Source organism: Mastomys coucha, unplaced genomic scaffold, assembly GCF_008632895.1.
Source record: "Mastomys coucha isolate ucsf_1 unplaced genomic scaffold, UCSF_Mcou_1 pScaffold14, whole genome shotgun sequence".
Classification (NCBI taxonomy): domain Eukaryota; kingdom Metazoa; phylum Chordata; class Mammalia; order Rodentia; family Muridae; genus Mastomys; species Mastomys coucha.
In genome coordinates, this window is record NW_022196896.1 from 74,003,673 (window position 1) to 74,011,241 (window position 7,569).

The following is a 7,569-nucleotide window of genomic DNA, read 5'->3' on the forward strand; positions in this document are numbered from 1 at the left end:
GATTATTTTTCTACGTGTGAGCCCACTTAAGCTCATTCTCTGGAGCATTCCACTCCATTCTGATGATAACTGTACAATTTCTCTGCTCCTTCAAGAGAAGAGGAAAAGCAATTGTTTAATGCGTTTTCTCAGTGCTGCTGCCTTCTACACAGCATGTCTGCTTTCACACAGTCAGTATGGAGGCCAAGCTCTGAACACTTCTCCTTCACTGCTCACTGTATAAAAGCTTTGGGTGTCGTTAGTGTATTCACACACTTTGATCGCACAGTGATTATTTTGATTTTAGAATGGTGGAGTTTTTCTTTCTAAAAATAAATTCTGACCTGGAGAAATGGCTCAGTGGTTAAACATTACTTTTCCAGTGAGCTGGGTTTGATTTCCAGCATACAAAGGGAGATTCACAGCTGTCTTTAAGTCCAGTTCCAGGGGATTCAGTGACTTCTGGCTTCTATGGGCACCAGGCAAGCTAAAGGCTCACAGGCAAACATTCGGGCCAAACAACCACACAGAATTACTTACTTGTGTGCTTAGTCCCCTCTTAGTTCCCTTCAATTTGAGATAATACTTCAGTATCTATGTTTATTTAATGATAGATGTGAACTTTCCCCCACACTGGGTAGAGATTCATGGGTTTTTCATTCTGTGGTTAAATACCATTACAGTCATTAGTTCTTTTGTCACCAGATTATCCCAGATTTGATCAACAAAAACATACTGATTTTGTGATTTATAACCAGACTGCACATATTGCCTGATATAAATGGAACAGTATTGTTTTGCATTTGATATATCCCTTAAAGTTGATCATAGTAGGAATATATTCAATCCTATAATCCCAGCACATGGACCATAGAGGCAAGAGAATTAGGGGTTCAAGCTATGCTTCAGCTACATGGAGTTTTCACGGCCAATCTTGGCTACATGAGATTCTGTTTTAAATTAAAAGTTGCATGAGATATTTTTGTCATTCCCTATACACTATCTTAAGGGTATTTAAAATATTCAAATAATTATTTTTAATTAATAAAAGCGAAAATTATTTGCCATGTGATTGTATGTGCATGGATTATCTTAAATCTCATGCTGATCACTAAGAATAACATCTCTTCTTTAGACACTGGAGATCAAACTACAGAGTTTTCTGAGGGCAGTAAAGTCTCTTACCACTCACTTCTGTCTCTAGCTCTCAAGAGACCTTCCTTATCTCCGCTTTATTACCATTTGTTGTGGATGAATATTCATTATTTCTTCATTTTTCAGTTTTGAAATAATATCATCATCTAACCACTGTTTGTGTTTTCATTGCTGTAACTTACCAAGTCCTCCAGTAATGTCAGTGCAAAGGTAAGGATGTGGACAACATCTGAGAAATGCAAACTATGTGGTTCGTGCCATCCTTACACGTGGCATGACTACTACTCACGAGATATTTGTTGCATCAATGAGTAATGAGCAAGCCAGATGTCACCTCTCTGTTTCATTTCTAAAATCTTTAGCTAGTCTTTACTCAGTCATTTTCCACATGTGACTTGTGCTTATTGTTCAGAGTAATTCCTGAATATTTATAGTTATCAGAGCATTTCCAAGTTGTCTTCTGTGGAAAAACAGGTGGATTGAAAATTTCAAAATGAAGAGCGAATCTCATATACAAAAATCAAGTTGGATTATTTTTGTGCCTTAGTGTAGAATATTCAATACGTCATGTGTACACTGTGGAACTACTGGAAATGGGAGAATACCCAGCAGTTTGAAACTTATTTAATGATAAGATCCCTTTTTATTTCAGTTCCTAACGGGCCATGGATCAATTTGGGTAGATGGTTTTTCCAATCTCGTAAGCTGCTGATTTTCTTGAGTTTGATTCCTTTGTTATGTTTTATCAGTTTTTTATTTGTTCAACACTTAAAGTGACTTTCCTTTCCCATGACGGTAGGGCTTCCACTCGGCTAAATGTCATAAACTCTAGGATATTCATTGACTTCTCAGAAAGCTGAGCTCATGAATTAGAAATGACCCTAAGATCACTCATCTAAACACTTGTCACACGCTTATCAAGTGTATTTAATATAGTTTCTCTGAATTCTTGGAGATCCACTTTGTATATCCTGGTAGATGTTTCATAATCAGCTAGAAAAAGTAGTTGATATTTCAAACATTCAGAGAATGTTGAGTCAGTCGCTTAATGACAAAGTTATACAGAGTAAGAAGGATGTCCATAGAAATAGAACCAGGAGGAGTCTATATAAATAGCAGGGAAGAAGAGTGGATTCCTTTTCAGCTGTAACATCACATTTTTTTGCATGTTGGACACATTGTTTAGCCGTTTCTAAACACATTTCCATTTACGTCACTTGTAAAAAACTTCCTAGGCTCATATTCTGGAAAACTGACAGAGTTGTAATGAACAGATGCAGATTCCATGATAGTAATTGGCTTTTACTCTAATGTTCTGGCTCATGCATCATTAATAATTGCTGTTTTCCCCACATTTGCTTTATACATCTGAGAAGCTTCCTTACTCAGTTCAGCACTGGTAATCGACTTGTAAGAACTCGTTGCATCCTGCTCTACAGGTTCACCAACACCTTTATTCACACTTAGAATTTTAAGTGTCTTTTTTGTACTTCTGTTGATTTTAACGCTATTTTTTTTTTTTTTTACTTTAAGCTTTTTACTTTTCCCTGTGTATTTCCAGAGGACATTGATTTTTGAATATAGTTCCTCTTTCTTGTTTTATTTTTCCTGTCACCAATAGGTTTAAAAATAGGTCTTAAACCTATTTTCCTTGTTTTAAAAATAGGTCTTATGGCATATAATGTAATGATTCATGTCTTTCTTAAAAGTGAATAATTTTATTCATACATTACTTATTTCAGTCTGGTAAGATTTTCTAAGCAGGCATTATACCACTGAACTATATATCCGAAGCCTGACTGGTAAGATTTTCTAAAAGAATCATTCAAATAACTATCATATTCTAAAGTAGGACAAATGTAGGTGAATCTCCAATGGGTATTTAAAGGCCAAATACTTTAACCCCAAGCATATTGCATGTATATTTTCAGTCAGCATGAAATAGACCTGAAAAAACCCTAATCTGTGAACAACTCCAAAGATAATAGTTGTGATTATGTTCTTAATTTTATGTGAATGGGGAATACAATACTTACTAATAGAGGAAAAAATTTTTTGTTAAGTTGGATCTTTTTATTAAAGTTCTGAAGTACAGAGCACATATCTGTTTTGTTGTTTGTTTTAAAGAAAATTTAATAACTCATCATGGAATATTAATTTGAAGAGAAGTCACTTAGAGTTCAAATAGACATTAGAGCTGGTATATATGAAAAAAATATACAAAATGAATTAAGACGTTCCAGGGAAAAGATTATTTAATGTAAGTTCCATTTTTAAGGTATATGGACAAGAGACTTAAATATTCTCTTTAGTTTAACGTTTTTTTTAACCTTAACCATAAGTAGCAACTTTATTGATATTAAATCAGTAAAATTATGAGGCTTAATCTATAATGAGAATTACATAATATATTTTAATTAAATGTCTTGAAAGCACAAAATGACATAGCAATTATATGAGATGACTGTAAATTAAACAGCCAAATTTAGCAATAAATGCTATTGTGACTGCTCATAGGAGAGGTTTGAAATTTATAACAACTTATTTACACTGACTGAAAAGTCTTTTTTCTTCCTTTCTTCCTTTCTTTCTTCTTTTCTTTTCTTTTTTTTTACAAAAGAAGAGAATGTCTCCATGTTCCAGTTCTCTGTGTAGTAAGTCTCAGCTGTGAACTAAAATTGCGGATGTTCTGAAAGCCAGTGCTCTGTAACCCACTGCATGGATTTATACCATCTAGTGCATTACCCCAACCCCATGACCTTTTGGTCTTTTTGATCATATGCACAAAGATGACCATCTGCTAATCTCAACTAACCCCTGGCCCATCCCTGTGAGAAAGCAGAACAAGTACTTGTTTTCTTGATCATTTCTTTTGAACATTTGCTCTTTTGAAAAATGCTTTGGCAAGAGTTCTTGAAAATCATTTTATATTTCAATATTTTAATGACACTTTATAATAAAAATATTTTTAATAAAAATTAGAATTTTTAACATGTATCTATTGCCACATTTTTATGTTTGTCTTAGATGCCAGTAATTTTCTGAAAGTAAAAACTTCTATGACTGTGTTACACTTATAACTATACATAGACACAATAGACACACATTTTCAATATACAATATGTGTTGTATTCTTGTTAGTCATGTGAACCAATGTTTGTTTTCATGATGATATGCTACAGTTTAGCATATTAAATTACATTAAATCAATTACATAATAAAATCTGGATTTTGAGTCAGTAATTATAAGGTAGACTTTGAGAATGTCCAAGGTCATGAAGAGTTTGCTACTCAAGGGTTATTAAACATTTTCTGTTAAAGATTGGATAGTGATATTTTAGGCTTTTTATGCAAAAAACAACATTTAGGATATTATTTGAATAATAAGAGAAAAAATATTTTATTGATAGAGTCTGGTTAATAAGTGTCCATACAAGTAACATTATGTAGACTAAGCAGGCTGTATTTACATATTTAGGAATGAATTGTGTACACATATACATGTATGCATACAGTAACAATTAGTGAAAAAGGGACATGAATTTGAAAGAGAGAGGAGTATATAGGAGTGCTTGGAGGGAGGAAAGGAAATATGTGATTATAATAAAAAACAGAAGAAATAATTTAAAAATTAATTTCGTGGTTTAGTGATACAGTGGGAAGCGCCACCTAGCAATAAAAAGAAATCATTGACTACAACATGCAAGAGACACACCTCTCAACAACATCATGCAAGTCAAAGGGACCTACACAGGTGCTACATGTCAGTTAACTGCAGTTACAAGTTCTGGAAGGTAGAAGGTAGTTCACTGTCATAGAAGACTTTGTGAGTGACCAGGAAGCAGGAATGGAAGGTGGTGGATGGCAAAGACATCCAAAGAAACTGTCTGGGTGGTGGAAATGCACTGTATGTGCTTGTAATAATGGTTATACACAGGTTCATGGATTTGTTTTCTGGTTTGTTTGTTTCTTGGTTTTGGTTTTGATTACTTGTTGGTTTTGGTTTTTTTGTTTGTTTGTTTGTTTTTTGAGAAAGCCAGCTGACATGTTGGGAGGACAGTTGGGAAGCTTTATGACAAGATCTGTTATCTATAAAGGACTGTTGTCAAGAGCTAGCACAGATCAGGTGCCATCTACTAAAAGCCAAGAGAGTACACTGTCTCCCAGCAAACCCTCAGCCTCAGTGAGCCTTCAGATGGCTTAGGCCCTGGCTGAGATGACTCGCAACTTTTTAGGAGACCCATGTTCAGCCTAGTTCCAACTAAGCTGTTCCTGAGTTCCTATCCATAGAAACGGAGTATAAGTAATCCCTTATGTCTCTTGCCAATATATTTGTATAGTCATCGAAAACTCTCTGAGTCTATACGTGCATGGCTGTGTGCACAGATTATGTATAAAACGTTACTGTATAATTCTGACTTACCAATAGAGCACCAGTGTCACATAAAGGAAAGAAGTGAAAGCACTCCCCCTTAGAGACACTTAAGCAAGAATTGAGTTCAGATGTGGAGTCTCCATTCTATTCTGCCAGTGTCTTCTGTCATCTCTTGTCTGAATCTATGCCTACCTGAAGGCTCTTTTGTGAATCTGTTGGTCCCCGAGTCTGTGTGCGATTCAGTCTGTATGTTGTGTGAGCTATGTGTGTGAGTAATGGCTGTCTATCTTTAAGTCGTCTGTCTCTCCCTAACAAAAGACTTCACTCTGTATTTATTGTATGTATGTATAATACAGCATAAAAAGTACCACATGAAAAAGGAATAAGATCCTTTACAGAAGGCTTTAACGGAGTTTTATAAGGGATTAAGTAACTGGCTCTGACTGATCCAGAAAACAAATATCATGGTCTATCAACCAGTAAAGATCAATGATCTCTTTCCAGCTTTACAGTAGATTTTAGGAAGTTACTCTCAACTTCTGTACTCACTGCTTTCAGCAAGTGAATTACATGCATTTCTCTGGATCCAGGGCATGAAGAGTATATTACTTCAAACTGCATGTATATATTATCTGAGGCTGTAAACATTGATAACATGGGAACTCCAAGGCAAGTGAGGGTAGTTGTTACATTGTTCTCTTAAAGGCAAGTTGAGTAGTTGGAATACACAGAAGGTCAGCAACTGTAAGTCTTAGGTGACTTCAAAGTGTACTAACTATTAAGTACATTGGCTGTGATGTCCAACTCCTAGTCTCTTAGAATGTAAGAGATACGTTCAGAGTAGCTCATTGCCACAGGTGTGAGTCCATCCACTGGAGCATGGACAACCTTCCAGCAGCTGCATCATCAACTGCCAGTGTATCCTCAGCTAAGGGTGTGTCCCTTTCCTAGTCTCCTGGCTCAATCTTGTGCTGGTCTTGTACAGGGGACCACAGCTGCTGGGAGTTGACATGTGCAACAGCCCTGTCATTGTCAGTGAGGTGACTCCACATCTCTCACACTCACTCACAGTCCTCTTTCACTGTATCCTGAGCCTTTATAGGGGCAAGCTGATAGAGACGGCAGCTCCAAAGCTGAGCACCGGCAATTACTTATACTCAGCACTTGGTCAGTAATGAGGCTCTTCATTAGCCTCCACCCAGTGCCCAAAAGACACTTCTTTAACCAAAATTTAGTGCAGAATGAATCTACACTATAAACATAAATATTCAGAAGGTAGTTTGATAGCACATAGTGTTTTTGAGAATTGTTTGTATTACTGGCATGGCCTTTTAAGCCAGAAACCAAAAGCTCCATGAAGCATTTGTTTAAAAGTGAGTGCTTTCATATATTGTTTAAAAATTATACCTTATTGTGGTATAATTTTTAATAATTATTAAGCCCCAACAGCTAGGATAAAATATAAAAGGTAGTATAAATTACAATAGTAACCAAATATGCCATTTTTTTCTTTTGAAAGAGGGCGTTTATTCGGGATAGTGGACAATAGGACAAAACAGCAACTGACAGATTGGGAAAAGATCTTTACCAATCTTATATCCAATAAAGGAAGTATATATTGAATATTAATATCCAATATATACAAAGAATTCAAAAAGTTAGACTCCAGAGAACCAAATAACCCTATTAAAAATGGGGTACAAAGCTAAAGAAAGAATTCTCAATAGAGGAATCCCAAATGGTGAGAAGCACCTAAAGAAATGTTCAGCACCCTTAGTCATCAGGGAAATGCAAATCAAAACAACCCTGAGATTCTACCTCAGACCAGTCAGAATGGCTAGGATGAAAAACTCAGGTGAGAGCAGATGCTGGTGAGGTTGTGGAGAAAGAGGAACACTCCTTCATTGCTGGTGGGGATGCAAACTGATACAACCACTCTGGAAATCAGTTTGGTGGCTCCTTAGAAAATTTGACATAGTACTACCAGAGAACCCAGCAATACCACTCCTGGGCATATACCCAGAAGATGCTCCAACATGTAATAAGGATACATGCTCCAC